Source organism: Anabrus simplex, chromosome 6, assembly GCF_040414725.1.
Source record: "Anabrus simplex isolate iqAnaSimp1 chromosome 6, ASM4041472v1, whole genome shotgun sequence".
NCBI classification, from domain to species: Eukaryota; Metazoa; Arthropoda; class Insecta; order Orthoptera; family Tettigoniidae; genus Anabrus; species Anabrus simplex.
Genome location: NC_090270.1, coordinates 241,349,125 through 241,371,151, shown reverse-complemented (window position 1 = coordinate 241,371,151; position 22,027 = coordinate 241,349,125). Strand labels below are relative to the sequence as shown.

At 41.2% G+C, this 22,027-nt stretch overlaps 1 pseudogene; it reads right to left on the bottom strand.

Annotated features, from left to right (window-relative positions):
• Positions 1 to 3,524: 3,524 nt before the first annotated feature.
• LOC137501295 (dual oxidase-like) overlaps positions 3,525 to 22,027 on the bottom strand; it is a 111,475-nt pseudogene continuing 92,972 nt past the window's right edge.

The window sequence follows — 22,027 nt, the reverse complement described above, 5'->3', positions numbered from 1 at the left end:
GCTTAAAATTTAGTGATATGTGAACTAATGACAAATTAGATTATGTAAAGAGGCATGAACTTTGTTACAATTGCTTTAAGTGTGTTCATCGTACCAGCCACTGTTCCTCTCGAGACTGCAAACTGGGCAACAAAAACATCATACATTACTACACAAGGATACCAGTGATATTTCCCAAATAATAATATTGTTTTTAAAGGGAAATTACCACACATGTGAAGTGTTGCTATCAACTGCAATCGTTAGGGTTGACTGTCAATCATTAGGGTAACTGACGGTCAATGTCGTACTCATGAATGTCGCACTCTTCTGGATAGTGCCTCGCAGATGAACTTCATGTTGATAAAGCTTGCTGATAAATAGGATTAGCTCTCAGTCAACTCCACTTTCCTATTCAAGGAATTAGTAACCCCAGAGCTACAGTCATCACATTTGCCAAATTCACATTTCATCTAGAATGTATGATTACAGTCACCATATTGTTTGTTAAGCTTTGCCTACAATTACTGGACAGCATTCTTGTTATCACATCGACTGTACAGATTGACATTTACCCTCTGATGTTAGCCTGGCAGATCCAAGATTCAACGAACCAGGAGAAATTGACCTACTGCTAGGAGCGAGCGTATTCTTGAAGTTTTGCGTCCAGGCCAATTCACCCAAGGAGGACATCCTACCATCCAGAATACAGTATTTGGTTGGGTGCCGGCAGGTTGCATACCTATTACAAACGTAAGTCAGAAAAATTCTACAACCATAATTTGTGTACTAACTCATGACTCTCCACATACTAATGTGGAACGTTTCTGGCAACAAGAAGAGTTTCAAAGTCATCGACTCGCTCAGGAGGAGAAACTTTGTGAAGAAAATTTTATGAAGCACACAACTCGAGACGAAATGGAAGATAAACGGTGAAATTGTCTCTTTGAACCCAGCCAGAGCTACTTGGAGATTCCTTCAACAATGCCATGCATTGATTCAAAAATATGGAAAGGAGACTGATGCCCCAATAATCCATGAGGGAATCCTATTCTGAGTTCATGAACGAATATGCTGCATTAGGTCACTTGAAATCCGTTGAAGAAACGTCTCTGATTCAATCATCGTACTACATGCCACATCAAGCTGTGATCGAGGAAGATATTACCTCCACAAAACTTTGTGTGGTATTTAATGGTTCAGCTAAATCTACTAACTCCCTGTCATTAAATGATATTCTGATGGTAGGTCCAACATTCCAAAAGACCTGTTTTCCATTATTTTAAGATTTAGAATGCATAGATATGCTCTAACTGCAGATATTCAAGGAATGTACAGAGGAATAAAGGTGCATCCAGAAGATAAATATCTGCAAAGAATAACTTGGAGAAGCTCATATCAAGAAAGTATCAAAATCTATAAATTGAACACCATGATATACGTTACTGCAGCAGCTCTTTTCCTGGCAACCAGGTGTCTTGTGCGACTGGCTTATGACGAAGAAAAAGTATATCCTGGGGCTGACGAAATCCTGAAGACAGACTACTTAGAGGAGAGAACACTCCAAACGCAGTTGAGCTGCAAATGTAGATTGTGAGATTGCTTCACAGCGGGAGTTTCACACTTAGAAAATGGTGTGCCAACCACCCCAGGATCATTGAAGACATCCCTAAGGAATTTCAAGGAACGAACTAGGCTTCCACGGAGTCTTGAAGTAAAGATGAACACAAAACCCCTTGGTTTGTTATGGCACCCTTCGAGTGATCGAATCTAATTTGTCACCTCTAAGTATACACAAAAATCAACAACCTGGACGAAATGTAAAATGCTGGCCAGTTTAGCCGCAATTACCCACTTGGCTTACAAGGTCCTGTCATACTAATATCCAAAATAATTCTTCAATATTTATGGGAATTACGAGTAAATTGGGAGGAAATATTATGCGATGAGCTTCACGAACAGTGGCAGCAAATACACAACACACATTCATCTATTAATGATGTACACATTCCTCGTTATGTTCTAGGAAGTAGTAATAGCACCCATAGAGAGCTTCGTGGATTTTCAGATGCTTCAGAGCAAGCCTAAGGTGCTTGAATTAACTCACAGTCTTCTCGGTTGTTCAGTCCGATTTTACCCTGTTTGTTACTGAAGCTAAAACTTCGCACTTGGTATCCTTTGAGTTTTCTCTTGAAGGTCTGATAAAAGTCTCTGGAATTGTTCGTGACAAAGTCGGTCTGAATCTCTTCCAGTTGAGCTTTTTCAAATGATCCTGGATGTTTCGTTCCTCTGTTGCCGGAATTGTTCCATGTGTTCCTTTCATCTGAAGCATTTCCATTTTCTTTATTATTATTATTATTATTATTATTATTATTATTATTATTATTATTATTGTACCGTGAAGAAGATTTCCTTTCACTCTTCGTTTTATTTTATCAGTGTAATTGTGCTTGCAAGCTCTTTTATTTAGATGTTATTTATATATGTCATGTTGTATTATGTTTTGCATTGCCCTTCCTAAATAAACGTTGTCCTCATGCCCTCATGGCCCCAGGATAAAGGGAAGTTTCTTCCCGTCCTGGGGTGTTTTCAACCTTAGGTTGGCTATCCTCCTCTTGCCTGCACGTCTGGTGACAAAACTCCACTCCCCTTTGAGTGCGCGCGCGCCTCTCCCTGCTGGGCAGGCGAGCGCTCGCTGCTCCTCGCCGTCATTCTGATTCCGGTCTGCTTGACTTGCTCGCTGCATTCGCAGCCGGTCCCGCCGCGGCCTCGAACTGAGGACTCACCAGACGTGGAGGTAAGACGTTAATACAGGAACCCCTTGTGTAGCGCGTTATGAAAGTTGAGGAAGCGGATTGCAATTGTAAAGAATTTCATGTTAAGGCTTTAGCCTACGTAAGGTTTCAAAAGTTCTTTGCCCCGGGCAAGTTTCACTTAAAATAAAGTATGTATGATAGAGGTATTTTAAGGTCTGTAGACCTGAGTTCGTTTGCTATGTTGTCCTTATGTATGGGACGGATAATGTTTTAAAATTGTTTTAGCGTAAACTATTCCGGTCTCTGAACTTTAAAGAGTTTTGGTCAATGTGTGAAATAATTGAGAACGAGAGGCGAACAGAAGGCTGTGATGTAATGAGCAAGCAGTATGTATTTAGAGTTCTTGCTGTTATGTATGACACGTTAGTGGCAAACGCTCTTGCGTATTTTCTAGTAAAGATTATACTGGTTAGAGTTAGAATCTTGGTACTATTGAGCAGATTGGCATACCAAGAGACCCTAAGTTAGGTGTTGGTAAACTAAATCATGTATTGTTTACAGGGCTAGACCCCCGGTTTCTAAAGAATGTTCTATTAATCAGTATATTGTGCTGGTCACATGTGTTTAAATTCTTTTAGTATGGTACTTTAAATTGGGACATGTCCCTGGTCTTGTTTAACTTTGTATACCGAGGTAACGCAAACTAATTTATATAATAAATTACTATCTGGCAAACCTTATGTGCCTTCAAGCCCCATTCCCTTGGCCCACCGCTTCTTGCTTCGAAAGCTATCGGGTGTAAACCCAGTACAAACTCTGGGGAATGAGAGTATGACCAAATCGGAAAGCAGCACTCTGAAACACATGGCTCACTCCAGGATGTACATCAGGTTTGTGGCCAGTGTAAGGTGGTAGGTTTTCTCCAAGAAATGCTGGCAGGTACTCATATGCAATAATATTCTGCAGTGTTGCAATTACAATCCGTCTTGTGTGTTGGAACACCTCTTCATCTGGCCAGTTCGGATGCTGAGCTTGCACCCTCTTTGCTACCACATTGTGCCATCGAAAGAACAGAATACCAAACGCCAACAAAGCTGGGTTCTGATTGGTACGGGGATCTCCCAACAAGAACAGGCTTTCAGGACTCAGCATACGTAATACATGTGGTGCTGGCGAGTTGAAGAGTGGTACACGCATCGTGTTCCGAATTGGTAGATCTGTGTCCCGTTCACTGAGGAAGGTACCATTGTTAAATGAGCGCATAGCGTTGACCCATGCTTCACTTGTGCTGTATATATAAAGCTTCCATCTATCCATGATGTCATCCGATTTATCTGTTCCCTGGGACTGTTGGCGCTCTGCCCAGTTTTACGGTCATAGCCTGCTTGATGAAAGGGAATGAACTTGTCGCCGCGGCATTCCCGGTCATACATTTCATCACATTTCTCAATTTAAATTCGATGCACTTCAATAGGACAACCACTCTCGCTGGCCATAAGCACTTCTGAGCTCACCACCTGTCCGAAGAAGGCCAGCAGTGCGGTACGGTTCCGAGCAGACCCCAAACCATCTTGACCTTTGATGAAGAGTTGGCTCAGTTTGCGTGCGCTGGGGCGGTTCTGACCAGCCAGCATGTACACACCATCGGTGTACGATGGTGGAGTCTTGCGGGTCAGGTGCTTGTCGACCGATCCCCAGTCCGGGTGCGCGAGGCTGTTGAACCATCCGTCGTATCGTTGTTTTTCACTGTAGCTATAATGGCGACCGTCACTGCTCTGTTCTGGTGCGACGAGAGCGATTCCAAGTGCCAGTTCCACTTCCCGGTGTTCACACTTCCACACGCCATGACAGGCAGAGCCGCACTGACTTGGTGTTGCAGCCTGACGTCACCAAGAATCCGCTAGCTGGACTGCCTACCAGAGTTTGTACTGGGTTTACACCCGATAGCTTTCGAAGCAAGAAGCGGTGGGCCAAGGGAATGGGGCTTGAAGGCACATAAGGTTTGCCAGGTAGTAATTTATTATATAAATTAGTTTGCGCTACCTCGGTATACAAAGTTAAACAAGACCAGGGACATGTCCCAATTTAAAGTACCATACTAAAAGAATTTAAACACATGTGACCAGCACAATATACTGATTAATAGAACATTCTTTAGAAACCGGGGGTCTAGCCCTGTAAACAATACACGATTTAGTTTACCAACACCTAACTTAGGGTCTGTTGGTGTGCCAATCTGCTCAATAGTACCAAGATTCTAACTCTAACCAGTATAATCTTTACTAGAAAATACGCAAGAGCGTTTGCCACTAACGTGTCATACATAACAGCAAGAACTCTAAATACATACTGCTTGCTCATTACATCACAGCCTTCTGTTCGCCTCTCGTTCTCAATTATTTCACACATTGACCAAAACTCTTTAAAGTCCAGAGACCGGAATAGTTTACGCTAAAACAATTTTAAAACATTATCCGTCCCATACATAAGGACAACATAGCAAACGAACTCAGGTCTACAGACCTTAAAATACCTCTATCATACATACTTTATTTTAAGTGAAACTTGCCCGGGGCAAAGAACTTTTGAAACCTTACGTAGGCTAAAGCCTTAACATGAAATTCTTTACAATTGCAATCCGCTTCCTCAATTATTATTATTAACATCATCATAATCGTTAAATAACAATGTTGAATTTTACAGCGGTCGTATCCACCGTTCACTGGTAAATTATCTTCTTCGGAAGATTAGTGGTGGTGTCCGACCCATGATCACGGGTTGGATTCCAATCAATAAAAGAGAACACTAAACCTGAAAGATTGCATCACATTTTAGCAGATCTACCTATAAAAATAAAACTATGTTACTCCCATAACAGCAGGCCTGCAGTGTCTTCATACAAGGATGTAGAAGTAAACGGGAGTGAAATACCAGCACTTCGTTACCTATTTAATTAAGTAAGAAAGATGAGGTGAGAAAGTGTATACGATGATTAACGCATGGTTGATAGTTAGCAGTGGCCATCTGACATACAATAGCACACCTACCTCCTCGGTCCCAGCACCAGTAGCAGTGGTGATCTGACGGATCGAAGCCTAGCACACGTATCCCCTTCGGTCACGCACCAGTAGGCATACAGCAGCAAGCCGCGCGAGGCTAGTCGAGGGGAGCGGGACAAGAGTCTGGGCTGCAATATCAGTCTCCGAAGCCTTGTTCTCAGAAATACGTGTGACGTCTTTTCTCATTGGTTTCAAGGTTTGCAAATAGAACAATGTGTCAGATGCTTACAATATAATGTGCCTTAGATTTCCATCTCTCGCATTTGAGGTTTGGGCTTCACTGATTGCCTTGGCAGCCCTCAGTATACGCCACTGGTGAAAGCCTTGCTATTGCTTTCATATCTCTCCCCGGCATGCCAGTGTATGATCCTAGGATCAAAACGCGCAGATGGCCTCACGCGAATTTCTTCACCATCCTCAATATTATTGGAATAAATACAGACATCGCTCAAAAACTACAAGCCTTGCCACTAGCTTTCAGTTTCTGAAAACGTTGGATGGACAATTAACTGAACTCTACCTCAACGAAAGACTTGTCAATGACAGACTTCCGAAAGAACTTCGAATGGTAGTGTCAATAATTTTTAATAAGAAAACTGTTCCAATGGTTCAATGATCCAATCAAAACTCAAAAAGGAAGTGATGTGCACTGTGTCTACGCTCTGCTGAAAAAAAGACAAATCAGTACTGTGTGAAATGTGACCGTCCAACCTGACAAACTTGCCGTTCCGTGGTGTGTAAGGATTGTGGAGAAGACGACAGGTAATGGGTTGTAAGTGGTTGTGAAAATGACGTAATTTACTGTGAAATTCACACGTTCTATGAGTTTTGTATACTATAATATTTAAATGTACCTTTGAATTTGGTTTGGAGCAATGAACATTTAAAATTTGTGTTCATTTACGTGTAATTCATAGGAGTGCGATTTTCTTTTAAAATCAGTTACCGTAAAACAATTATGTATTATCTCACATCTTTAATCAGTAAAGATGTTAATTGCTCATTGCAGATGCAAAATTTATAAGGAAACATAATTAACGTGTATTTATTTTTGAAACTTAAATAAATTGTGTTTGTGGTCATCCATTCTATTGTATCATTTTCGACCCCACAACGCCATTTACGTATCAATGTCTTCACAACGCTAGTCGAAGGTTAACGTGTATTCTGCTCCGATGACTCAAACGAGTTTCATAAATAGTACACGGAATAAATGATGTTCTCTTATTCTTTCAACGTATTAGTGTCCGACTCGTTGGTTGAATGGTCAGCGTACTGGCCTTTGGTTCAGAGGGTCCCGGGTTCGATTCCCGGCCGGGTTGGGGATTTTAACCTTCATTGGTTAATTCCAGTGGCCCGGGGGCTGGGTGTTTGTGCTGTCCCCAACATCCCTGCAACTCACACACCACACATAACACTATCCTCCACCACAATAACACGCAGTTACCTACACACGGCAGATGCCGCCCACCCTCATCGGAGGGTCTGCCTTACAAGGGCTGCACTCGGCTAGAAATAGCCACACGAAATTAAAACGTATTAGTGTAAATATGAACGATGAGATAAACCTCACATAATGAACTCTGGAGAAATGTAGAAATTATTATCTTATATTTGGGTCTTACTTAGTTCGAAAGAAGATATCCCAGCAGATCAACTAATACAGGAAAATGAAGGCGTACAAAATATGACACGAATCCATCGAGGAATAAGGAATATTACCTTACCTATGAGAAGATATCAGATATGGCTCTATTTTGTTGGTGACGTCGAAGTTGATTAAAATATTAAACTTGAGATTATGGTCGGAAAGATTCATAAATCATGTCCTTGTGGAACTTCATGGCCATGATCATGATATGAATAGCCAGGTAAGATTAATAGCATGCTTTCTTCCCTTTGTAAAGCTTGAATTCACATGTTTTTCGAATTGCCTCTCTGAAAGGTAGTTTTGACGTTTTACAATACCTCGAACATATTAATTTTAATAATAATAATAATAATAATAATAATAATAATAATAATAATAATAATAATAATAATAATAATAATATGAGAATTAGTGTAAGTTAGTTTCGTGATGCAAGGTCGGGGATGAGATGAGATGAATTTATGTGCCATTTTTACGGACGGATGTCTTTCCTGACGCCAACCTCATTTGAGAAGCTAATGAAGATGAAGTGAATGAATGAATTCACGTAAGGAGGTGGAATGAACCGGCTGTGGCCTATGAATAGGAACTGTCTTGCCATTCGCCTGGAAATGAAAATACGAACTCACTGAAACCATCCTCAGGATAGCCGACGGTGGGGTTCGAAGCCACGATTTCTGCGAAAGCAAATCTTGGCTCCAGTACCGTAGCACGTAAGTATGAGCATCAACTCCGCTAAGCACGAGAAATATAATAATGATATTATTCTATATTATAACATCAATAATTGTTAGTATCACTGAAGTTAACTTCAAAGTTGACGTTTCAATTCAGAAAATGAGGAGCAGAAGTCAATGGGAAGACACTAAAACATTTTTTCCTGTAACCCAGTTCGCGTCATGCTCCCGCGAGTTCAAAATGCACGCAGCCGACAGGCGTTTCCAAGCGCCCAGCACGCTTCCACAGTTTAGCGAGTTACGCGCTCACCACAAGTTCCACAGCGCGCGCATAGATGGCGTTAACGTACACATTTCAGGCAGTCGAATACACTGTGTTACCAACATAGGAGTGTCAAATTTGCCATGCAAATTATCCAACAACACATACGAAAAGTCCAAATATATTATACAAATATACGAAGACGTACACCGTCAGATTTCAAGTTTATTTATTAATTGTAATGACACACTCAACGTTTCCCAAGTTCAAAAAGTACTATTTCTTTTACAGGATGACTAAATTCCAACTGGAACTTACAGCACACAGTTAATAGTGTCAATTAAAATGATTAAACATGATGGACATTGAAGAATGTGGTCATAATGTAAAAAAGAAGGAAAAGAAGGAAATAATTTCTTGAAAACAGTTGGAGAAATACATTCCTTTGTTCCACGCGCTTGCTACGACATATGTTATGAAACGTTTTCTACTTACTTTTTCAGGCATTAGCACTTTTCAACAGTTGCCTGTTCTCAGATACCACATATTCATATCCTGCCATTCTTCTTCGGTTAGCCTATCTATTGTTTCCCTCAAGGTTGCCATCGATCTCCCTCGACATAATCTCTCTGGTAGAGACTTGTTTAGCAACCGCTGTTGCCATCGCTGCTCCTCCATGAAACCGGCGTGTCCATACCATCTCAGTGCTTGAGCGGCGTCAATCCTCTCCTTAACCGGTTCTTCCGCTTCTGTCTCAATTATTACATATATATTCCTCAGCCGATCCAATTTGGTAGGTCTCATGCTCTGCCGTAACATATCTATTTCCACAGCCTCAACTTTACGCCTTTGTCTGCCGTTCAGCGTTCAACACTCCGAGCCATATGTCAGAATGCTTTCAACCACAACGCGCAGCACAGCTTTCTTTGGTCGTCTGGATATGCGATAACTCCGAAAGACCCCATTTAAAAATAACTAGTAGCTACACTGCTTGACTTATGATATGCAATATATCCACATCGTATTGGCCAGTCGTGTCAAATGCTGAACCGATGTAATTAAATACATCCACATTTCTCATCCGGCCGAACTCAAAATTAAAATCTTCAGCTTACTCATTTCCAACACGATATACTGTTTGATCCGTATTTATTGCTAATCCCCAGTGTCTACATGCACCCATTTACTTCCTCATTTGATACATAGCATCATCCCTATCTGGAGCCAGAAATACTTTATCTTCATTAAGCGTTGATGCCGTACTTGCACACACAAAACTTCTGTGCTGCCTGTTCCAATGGCCTTTGTTGGGGATAATATTAGATTGAATTATTTCAGGCCAGATGATTTTCAGGGATACAGACTGCAGAGAATAAACCTGAACTATCGGTCACTTTGATACTCGTCTTCTCATTAGTTGCTGTTCTTGCGTATACTTTATATTTCCATATTTTTTAGTTTTATATCTCTTGTAATTTTCTTTTATAATGTTTCAATTGAAGTTGTTCATCCATGTAGGAATATTCGTTATCGAAGTCCAATATTATAATACGGCCCCACTTTGCAACTTCCCTCCCGTAGAGTAGAAAACACCTGCTGCAAAAACAAAGCAGTATTCCAACAAACTTTGCTACAAGGGATATAAACTTCTCTGACATTGATTTGTAGCCACGCTGATTAAAATTTTTCTTCCTGGTTTAATGAGACAAGTAATTTCCATAAACATACATACTAAAATTACCTTCCCTGATATGAGACGAGGCAAAAACAATCAATCGGTCAGAAATTTTCATCTCGGTATTCATGAATACAACCCATTAAATCCCATTTTAAAGACAGGTCTCAGTATATTCATGAATAATAATAATAATAATAATAATAATAATAATAATAATAATAATAATAATAATAATAATAATAATTGTATGGCCTCAGCTATCATGTGCAGGCATTTTAATATAACGCCATCTGACTGCCTGCATGTCAATTTCGATGTTCCGTTTCACAATAGGCCTAGTATACGGCAGAATAAACGGAATAATTTTTAGGCGTCTATGGCTGAGTTTTGAAGAATTTCTTCGTGTGACACCAGAGATCGTTTACGTACCGACATCGTACGATATTCAGCGAACAATGGACTTCTTTCCACCCTTAAAAAATCTGAATCTCTGCCGGTTTTGAAACCATTATCTAGGGATCTTGAGGCTGACACTCTACCACCTATCCATAGAGACAGCTAAACCATTTCTGAATTGTATAAAGTAAGAAGTGTGTTTGATATCTTGGTGAGAAATGTGTTTGTAAGTAATAAGCAAGGTATTGATAATTTGTTTATCAATTCATCAACACAATATCTTGCTCAACCTTCAACAGTACAAACTCAGCTGTTGTTCTTGCGGGTACTTGATAGATTTTCCTTTCAAGACTTTACATGCAATATGACATGCATTCATGCACATATCTTCATTATAGACTTATGTCTTTCATCGTTCAGTCAACAAGTCTCGGTGAATAGCCATGTTGAATCAACTAAATGCATTCACGGCTGTCTATTTGTAACTACAATAATTCTGTGGCCTAATTTATTTCCAAGCCTCTTATGCTTAAATAGTTAGAAACTGAGTCTAAACATCCTCACCGGGCGAGTTGGCCGTGCGCGTAGAGGCGCGCGGCTGTGAGCTTGCATCCGGGAGATAGTAGGTTCGAATCCCACTATCGGCAGCCCTGAAAATGGTTTTCCGTGGTTTCCCATTTTCACACCAGGCAAATGCTGGGGCTGTACCTTAATTAAGGCCACGGCCGTTTCCTTCCAACTCCTAGGCCTTTCCAATCCCATCGTCGCCATAAGACCTATCTGTGTCGGAGCGACGTAAAGCCCCTAGCAAAAAAAAATAAACATCCTCACATTTTCCTCCCTCTAAATCTCCTTTCCTTCACGATTGAGTCCACTTCCTCTTCCATTCATCCTACATCACCCCATCCCCGAAGTCCCTCAATGCATACCTCACAATTTCAACCATCGAGTTCATTCCTGGCATAGCTTTGATTTCCTTATTCCGAGTATCCTGTCCGACTCCATGGCTAAATAGTTAGCGTGCTGGCCTTTGGTTACAGGTGTCCAGGGTCCGATTCCCGGCAGGGTCGGGTATTTTAACCTTAATTGGTTAATTTCTCTGGCACGGGGACTGGGTATGTGTGTCGTCTTCATCATCATTTCACCCTCATCAAGACGCGCAGGTCACCTACGGGAGTCAAATCCAGAAGACCTGCACCTGGCGAGCCGAACATGTCCTCGGACACTCCCGGCACTAAAAGCCATACGCCATTTCGTTTACGAGTATCCTTCTGTCACTGTTCCCAACTGTTGTTACAAGGAATCATCCTAGTTATTTTCATGTCTGTTATTTCTAATTCTTGAATAACATGTCCTGAGTCCACATAGCTTTCACTCCTGTGGAGGGAAGTCGATCTAGAGACAGAGTGATGCAAATACAATATCGTCCAGGAGCTGATTTCTTTCTTAGAGAGTACATACTGCTGCTGGCAACTGCGAGCATACTGCATTACCTTTCCGCAACTTGATTCAATTTCATTTACTAATAATGGCTGAAAGAGAAGTGCAAGGATGTCAAATGTCGTATGGTCATAGGGAATATAAATGATGCATATGGGAAAATCAAGTAAAGGAAACCATTGGAGAAACGAAAATAACTGTAGGTGTATAAATATTAAGACATCTGATGGAAAACCACTTCTAGGGAAAGAAGACAAGGCAGAAATGGCGGGAACATATCCTACAATTGTACAAGGTAATGAGGCAGATTATACGGTTGTCGAACAAGACGAGGCTGTTGATGCTGATGAAATGGGAGACCAAATATGGAAGTGAAAATTCGACAGAGCTTTGAGGGACCAAAAGAGGAAGAAGGCACTTGGATTTTATTACATGCCGTCAAAATTATTGACTGCCTTAGCAGAAACCAGAGTGGCGAGATTATTCCATTGCGTGTGTAATATGTATGATGATACAGGAGAAATGCCATCCAATTTTCGGCAGAATGTTGTTAAACTATTCTCGGTGGTGACAAGGGTGAAAACTACCACACAATTCGTTTAGTATCTCAAGCCTGCAAAATTTTAACAATTATTATTTACAAAAAAACTGAAATACATGTTGGAACTGAGTTGGGAGAAGGTCAATTTGGCTTCAGAAGAAGTATAGGAATACGTGAAAAATGTTGAATTTACGCTTGATCTTCGAGTACCGAAAAAGAGCGACAAGCTCACGTACATGGCGTTCGTAGATCTAGAAAAGGCATTCGATAATATTGATTGGACGGAGCTATTTGAGATTCTGAAGGGGTTCTTGATCAGATACATAGAAAGAAGAATTATCCACGATATGTATAAGAATCACTCTGCAGTGATAAGAATGAAGGGCTGTGAAATAGAAACAGCCATCCAGAATGGAGTGAGACACGGCTGCAGATTGTCCTCCATACTCCTTTTCAGTGTTCTTACAGAACAGCTGGTTATTGAAATCAAAGAGCAATTTGGCAAGGGAATCACAACCCGAGGAGAGGAAATCAAAACCCTGAGATATGCCGATGATGTTGGTTATTTATCTGAGTCTACTGAAGATCTGAGGAATGGAATGTAGTTGAACAAAGTGAGGTGATGCAAGAAAAATAGATTAGAAAATTATGCCTTAAAGCAAGTAGAATAATATTGTTACTTTGGTAGTAAAATAACTAACGATTGTAAAAGCAAGGATGACTTAAAATGAAGACTTGTACAAGCAAGGAAGGCCTTTCTTAAGAAAATAACTTTGCTCACTTCGAACATTCCTGTAGGAATTAAAAAGATGTTTTTGAAGACTTCCTTGTGGAGCGTGGCGTTGTATAGAAGTGAAACATGAATGATAACAAGCTCAGATAAAAAGGCAATATAAGCTTTTGGAATGTAGCTTTACAGAATAATTCTGGGGGTGAGATGGGTAGATCTACTCACGAGTGAAGATATACTGAATGGAATTGGTGAGAGGAGATCGAATTGGATAAATTTGACGAGAAGAAGACATAGTGTAGTAGGACTCATCTCAAGTCAACCAGGAGTTGTTCAGTTCATTTCTGAGAGAAGCGTAGGCGGTATGAATAATAGGGGTAGACCAAGGTAGGCCTATGAATATGACAAGCAGATCGGAGCAGATATAAGATGTAGTAGTTGCGTAGACATGAATATTTTAAAACAGCGTACAGTGGCATCGAGAGATACATATAGAGGATGGTTTCGTAGTTGTACTTCCTCTGAAAACAATAATCACCACTACCACCACCACCAACACCACGAGAGCTGCATCAAATCAGTCTATGACTGATGACAAGAACAAATACAACTTATTACCAATATGAGATAATACACATTCTAAATAGATGAAATGACCTGTCAGAGATTTTTATTTCTGAACTGACCTTCGGTCCCCTTTGGTTTTGTTTCCTAATGACATCACCTTAGTACCTAAAATGCTTATTTTCATGTCATACTCACTTCACCTCTTTTGATGTTTTTTCAGGGTATTAGATTGTAGGCTTGCAGCAGTCTGCCATTTACACCAAGTCATCACAGCTTACTATATTTGCACCAGACTGAATCCTCCCGAGATTTTCAACATTTCCGCAAATGATCTATGTAAACTATGAACAATAAAGATGAAATATTACAGCCGTATCTAACCCCTGTAACTGCCCTGAACCAGGAACTCCTTGCATAATTAATTCTCTCTACGATCTGGGTGTCAACACACCTATAATGCCTTACCCGTAATATTTGAATCCCTGAAAATAGTCAACACCTTTCCTCTCGCAGTACTCTTTATCATATGCCTTCTCTAGATATAACTGTATATTCCTCTCGTAGAGTTTTTCAACTACTTGGTCCATACTGAATATCTGGTCCTGATTGCCCTCCCCCCCACACCTTGTGGTCTGAAACTGTACTACGTTCATTCAACTTTCTATCTACCATTGCTTGCACCCTCTTTTATTTAGTGCCAGTGAACACATTTCCTGGTGTACTGATCAAATTAATACCTCAATAGTTATTACAATCCTTCCTGTTCCCTTGTTTATAGATGGGTACATTTACTGCTTTCGTCCAATAAGAAGGTGCCCGGCTAACATTATATGCCAATCTTATTACTCTGTGAAGCGATGCCATTCCTGCCTTCACAATATATTTCACTTATTCCATCCATTTCTTCTACTTTATGACGATGTATTTTATTTGCAATTCTTTCATTTCCTGGGGCATCATTTCGTTCGTATCATTTTCTTTCGCCCCATGAACATGGTTGTTCGCGACGTCAACACAAAGATGTTCTTTTATATTGAGAATGCTTTCTAAATATTTTTTCCATCTGCCCAGCTACTTGCTAGGATCTACTATTAGTTTACCCGCTAACCCAGAAAATTATGCAAAAAATTGTGAAAGTATCAAAAATGCCTTTCTTCTCTCTTGTAACAAACTATCCTAAGTTCTAATACTGCTGTGTGTATAAATTAATACTTGAAATTATTCTCATTGACTCAAGATGTTAGAAAGTTCATTTTCAAATTTATTCATAATTCCATCCCCGTTTTTAATGTTACTTTGTATATATTTGTTTTCATTTGTTTTATGTCAATTGTGTGCATGTACATTTGTTTAGTTATTAGGTGTTTTACATTAAGGCTGAAGATGGCCAGCCCCGGCCGAAACTAGTCCCTGGTTAATGAAATTTAGTATATTACATATTATAGTATTGAAAGGTGGACCATTACTACATTAATTTAATAATTATTATAATGGACTGTGGTTAATGGTGATGCTGCATGGTATTTCATGTACGGTTAATAATGTTACTTGTTGATACCTATTTATCATATTTGCTGGCAGGAGTTTCATATGTGAATTTGTTATGGTGTGTGTATTTTTCAACCTTTCATTGAAATGAAAATTTTCCCTTCGTTATTTTTCGACTGAAATTACAATTATATTTCCAATAGAATTACGCTGTAACGCTACGTTTGATGTATAATTATTCGTATTTTGAGTTACTGAGTTGCATTTCATGACGTTCGACTTGTGATGTTCCCTTTAGGTGACTCGGTATAAACACGCATAGTCTTCCCTTCAACCTCTCATGTCCCTCACCGATGTTCGCAATGCTTTTCTGGATTGAGGTCTGATGTAATTGTAGTTGGTCTCTGGCTGGTAGCAAGAAGTTGTGAAAATCGATCCTGCACTGTGCGATGTATTATAATTCAAGATTTACACCTACGGACAGATGAAAATAATTCCCACTACCCTTACTTGAAAAATTGCCCCTGAACACTGAACAAATACCAGAACTTTAGAAAGAAGGAGGTGTGAGAAATATTGTTCTTCAATAATCCCCAGACGCTACACTTCTAGCTCTCCATTTTACGTCCTGTTACGACGGAATTGCGTTTAACGCACAGAGCTTTAAATTCCATTTCCGCTCACCGCAGCGACACAGTTGCTTGTGCTATAAGCTCAGGCAGGCTATTCAGACCCTAGGGAATACTTGGAGCAATTCTATTCGCTTCAGGCAGACCGTTCATATTACACTCCCAGAACACGTACTCCCTTTATGAATGCAGGTAAAAAACAGGTTCATTTCAAAGAGTAACATTGTGATCTGGTCCACCTCTGTGGTGTAGTGGTTTGTATGATTAGTTGCCACCCTTGGAGGCTTGGGTTTGATTCCCGGCTCTGCCATGAAATTTAAAAAGTGGGACGAGGGTTGGATCGGGGTCAACTCATCCTCGGGAGGTCAACTAAGTAGAGTGGGTTCGATTCCCACCTCAGCCATCCCTCAGATCTTCCCATCGCCCGAAAAGGGCCTTGTTCAGCATACCTAGTGAGGCCGTCTGGGCGAGCAACTGGCCCTCCACCCCAGTTGTATACCCCGACCCAAAGTCTGATGCTCCAAGACATTGTCATTCAGGTGGGTGCTGTGTTGATTGCGGACACAAAATATCTGGGAAGTGTGCTAGCTCGTTCCAGGGTTTTCCACTCCTCTTCCACCCATATTATCAATCCAGTTCTTCTCTAGTTGTCGTACAGAAGGTTAACTCTACCACTGTCTTGAGTTTTTAGTTCGTTTTCTTGTTTCTCCTCATTAATCTTTGTGCTATTATAGAATTTATTGAGACCCTCCTCCAGGTTAATGCTGGGATGATACCTAACTTAAGGCCACGGACGCTTCCTTCCCTGTTCCTTGTCTGTCCCTTCCAATCTTCCCATCCCCTCACAAGGCCTCCGTTCAACATAGCAGCTGAGGCCGCCTGGACAAGGAACTGGTCCTCCTCCCCAGTTGTATCTCCAGACCCATTGTCTCACGCTGCAGGACACTGCCCTTGAGGCGGTAGAGGTGGGATCCCTCGCTTAGTCCGAGGGAAAAACCAACCCTGGAGGGTAAACAGATTAAGTAAGTATAAATGGTGTTACCACATGGATTTGTTTGAAGAAGAAAACGAAGTGCAAAGGTATATAATAGAACTAAATCTTAACAGATTTTAGTAATTTTAATATGTATACCTCTATATTAGGTTTCAACTTTAAACTTTAGTTGCAAATATATTAAAGTACATTATATTTACTATTTGTGATCCAATTTCATTTTTTCCAGACCGATAAACATTAAGTCTCATTGCATGTGTTATGAAGCGTGTAGAACTTTTAAAACTTATTTTGGTTGTATTTATTAGCAACCAAAGTACCTAATTGTTTTTATTATTAAATATTTGTTATTCTTATTTTATTATTAATATTTAATTACTAATTATTATTTATTTGCTTGCTTGGGTAATGAAGTCGTGAAAATTGTAAATTATGATTGCATACCTGATGAGGCTCAACTGGATGTAAAACAAGCAATATTTCGTGCAATGAAACGGCCTGGAGAAGAGCCTAGTCCTTCTATACCTCAGATTTATTCTGAAAAATATCAAGATTTGCATAATTAAGGATATGAACTTGTAACATACATTCCTCGGTCTCCAAATATGAAACATTCAATGTACTATGGAAGGAATGCGGAGTGCAGAAAGAACCGAAGTTAGCGCCAGAAAACATCCTCAGTGAAGAATTGTTGAAAATGTTTGACGGAAAGAGCTTTCTCCATTCAGATGATGATACAGATGACAGAATGCTAATTTTCGCCAGTTCTTCAGCTAAGGAAATGTTGCGAGGAAAAACGTGGTTTTTCTTCAATTAAGAGTGTAGGCAACCAGTTCGTCCAAATATACACGATACATGTGGACCTGGGAAGTAGTGAAAGTGAAACTAACATCACACCTATTGTATTTGGACTTCTTCATGACAATAAAAATGAAACTTATATTCGGATGCTCGAAAACATTGTGCAAGCTGTCCCAGAATGGAAACCAGAGAAATTCACAGTACACTTTGAGACTGATGCTAATTTTGCTCTAAGAGAAACATTTCCTCAATCTGAGATTCACGAATGTTTTTTTCCATTTCACGCAGTGTCTGTGGAGGAGGGTTCAGGAAATAGGAATGACGACTCTTTACAAGGTAAACGAAGAAATCAGACGAAATGTAAGAGAATGTGCTGCACTTGCTTTCCTGAAGCCTGAAGATGTAGAGAGTGGATGGATTCTAATTCACAGCCAAGCTCCGCCGGATGTGAAATTAACAGAATTCTTCAACTATTTTGTTGAGCAATGGATGCTGAATGAGTCTATCCCGCTGAAGATGTGGAACTGTTTTAACGTTAGACATAGAACAAACAATACCACTGAAGGGTGGAATTGCAAAATCAATAGTAAAGTTGGAAGGCCTCGCCTAAGAATAAGAGATCTCATCACCTATCTAAAGCTGGAAGCAGATAATTGAGATTATTAAATGATGCGGATGTAAGGAACTAAAAGAAAAAGGAAGTACTGTAAACTGGACGAAATAATTGATCGAAGCACAAGGAAGTACAATGAGATGGCAACTAGGAAAGGCTTTAGGACGTAATGTCATTTGTCCTCAGAATGGTGTAAACGTAAGTGTACCTCGGCAGCCCTGCAGATGGTTTTCTGTGGTTTCCAATTTTCAGACCAGGCAAATGCTCGGACTTTACCTTAATTAAGTCCACGGCCGCTTCCTTCCCGTTCCTAGGCCTTTCCTATCCCATCGTCGCCATAAGACCTATGTGTGTCGCTGCACGCAAAGCAAATAGCATAGAAAAGCGTTAACTGTCGTTCCTTCAGAAAACTTATGTTGTAAATAAGAGTGTATTAACGGTATGTATGTACAATTATGACGAATCTGATAGATGAGAAGTATTTATAAGCCTAAATTAATACGCAAATAATTAGTAGTAAAAACGACAAACGTCTTAAAAATGCAAACAATTATTCTGAGAAAGCAAAAAAGCAGCTAATTATGGGACTAGGTCTTCATTATTTTAAAGGCCGAGTACGGTTAACCTTGCGGGTTCACTGCGTCCGTGTGGGTCTTCCAACCCCCTGCAGTTAACTTCATGTGTGGAGCTACACAGCAGGCCTATCTCGAAAATAAGCAAGGTGCTAAAAAAAAAGGTGGGGCAGGCAGTCCCGGTTAGCGCTAACAATGAAATGCACTTGCACTTGTAAGAAAAGTACAATATACAGTAGGTACTTTATTTCACGAAGGCTTATCTGTAGGAAATAGGCACATCGAGATCACTAATGGTGTGTCCACAATCGAAACTGCCCACAACAAAGACGCAACTGAAAGGGAGAAACCTGGAACGAGCTGGCACTCTCCCCAAATATTTTGTGTTCGCAAACGCGACGACGCCTTCAAACGGTAGGGAAAATCCAACCCTGGAGGGCAAAGGGATTAAGAAAGAACATTGTGATTTGCGTTATTTTAGCTCGGTTCTAAGAGTTTTAACTGTAATTTTGGGAGTTAATAGACCACTGAGGCAATTGTTTCTGAGTGTCTGATGTGTGTCTAAGTGAGTGTCTTTACGAACTTTTGTTCGATCTCTGGTGTTTTCTCAGCTTTGAACGCAACCTGTAATGTTCCACTTTTGTATAATTAAAACCCCATGGCACTATAGCTCTTGAAGGGCCTTGGCCTACCAAGCGACCGCTGCTCAGCCCGAAGACCTGCAGATTACGAGGTGTCGTGTGGTCAGCACGACGAATCCTCTCGGCCGTTATTCCTGGCTTTCTAGACCAGGGCCGCCATCTCACCGTCAGATAGCTCCTCAATTCTTATCACGTAGGCTAAGTGGACCTCGAACCAGCCCTCAGGTCCAGGTAAAAATCCCTGACCTGGCCTGGAATCGAACCCGGGGCCTCCGGGTAAGAGGCAGACACGTTACCCCTACACCATGGGGCCGGCAGGTTTTGTATAATTACGTTCCTTAATTTGCACTACTTTTACATGCATTGTGAATATTGTATTGTTCATTAGTGTTATAAGAGGATGGTTACCCAATTTTACTTCCTCTTAAAACAGTAATAACCACCACTATCTCTGCCTGGCGTATGATGAGGCTAAAAGAGGAACTACTGCCTCTCAACTTGCTACCATGGGTTGGTGGCCACGGGTAACGTAGAAGAGTAATTCCACTTACATGTGTCAGGCTTTTCAATTTAGCCTTTCATGTATTTCTTTTCCGACCCTAACGTTATTATGTTTGTGACACCCAGGGATTGTTTCATTTTTACGCCCTTCTTGGCCTTTCCCTTCCTTTTGCAGACAACTTCATTCTTCGAAGTATTGAACATCCTTTTCTCCTTCTGATATTGAGGAGGAGATTGATGTCTAGTTTCCCTTCCTCTTAAAACAATAGTTACTACCACCACCATCCTCAGTAGCGTAACCACATACGAGGGTTGTGGAATAAGTCATTGTTACCATCCTTTCCTCACATTTGTATGACACTACCACACAATAGTCATATATCCTGGAAAGTATGACATTCTTAGTAAATGGTCTCAGAACGAGTTGGCGGTGCGTTGGACAGGTACCACGCACGGACTGCAGTAGTGAGTCAGGCTCAGTGCAGAATGGATGTGATGTGGCAAGAATAGCGTCCCCACGTCAAACTGGCCGATTTCTTTCGTCGTTATGCCAAAGAATGTCATAGATATTTTGTGGAAGCTGTGGGGAATAATGTCCTCCCATACCGAACTGGTACGAGATGGGCAGCACAGAAGTAGGAGAAGCAGCGGCATGCGAAGGTCCAGAAGACCTTTGGTGTCCAGACTGATGGGTCACGTGCATTAATTATCCAGTGAATAGATGTGGACGAAAAATTGACACTACTTGAGTTACAAGCCGAAACAGTGTCATCCTCCATGACAACGCCAGACCACATGCAGCAGAGGCCGTATGGAGACAACTTCAGCGCTGGGTGTGGTAACTACAGGGGCACTCATCATACTCACCGACCTGCTTCCGTGCGATTTTGATCTCATCCCCAGAGTGAATGAACCATTGCCTGGAAGACGGTTTTGGATGCGAGAAGGTATTTCCAACAATGTGAAATAAAATACTTTCTTTTTTTTTGCTACTTGCTTTACGTCGCACCGACACAGATATGTCTTATGGCGACGATGCGACAGGGAAGGGCTAGGAGTGGGAAGGAAGCGGCCGTGGCCTTAATTAAGGTACAGCCCCAGCATTTGCCTGGTGTGAAAATGGGAAACCACGGAAAACCATTTTCAGGGCTGCCGACAGTGGGGTTCGAACCTACTATCTCCCGAATACTGGATACTGGCCGCACGTAAGCGACTGCAGCTATCGAGCTCGGTACATAAGACTGAAAAATTCACACGTGATGAGATGGCTAGTATTCAACGTCTTCTTTCATTGCATTATATTTATGAATATCTTCCTTTTTTTCTACTCGTTGGCTGAATGGTCAGCGTACTGGCCTTTGGTTCAGAGGGTCACGGGTTCGATTTCCGGCCAGGTCAGGGATTTTAATAGCTTGTGATTAATTCTTCTGGCTCGGGGATTGGGCGTTTGTGTCCGTCCCAACAATCTCCTCTTCATATTCAGACAACATACCACACTACCAACCACCACCGAAACACGCAATAGTGATTACATCCCTGCATATAGGGTTGGCGTCAGGAAGGGCATCTGGCCGTAAAACACGGCCAAATCCACATGTCCGACGCAGTTCACACCCGCGATCCCACAGGTCTGGGGAAAAAGCGGTAGAAAAAGAAGAATAAGAATATCTTGATCTGTTTAACCTCCAGGGTTGGCTTTTCCCTCGGACTCAGCGAGCGATCCCACCTCTACCACCTCAAGGGCAGTGTCCTGGAGCTTCAGACATCGGGTCGGGGGATACAACTGGGGAGGATGACTAGTACCTCGCCCAGGTGGCCTCACCTGCTATGCTGAACAGGGGCCTTGTGGAGGATGGGAAGATTGGAAGGTATAGACATGGAAGAGGGAAAGAAGCGGCCGTGGCCTTTAGTTAGGTACCATCGCGCCATTTGCCTGGAGGAGAAGTGAGAAAACGCGGAAAACCACTTCCAGGATGGTTGACGTGTTAATCGAATCCGCCTCTACTCAGTTGACCTCCTGACGCTGAGTGGACCCCGTTCCAGCCCTCGTAC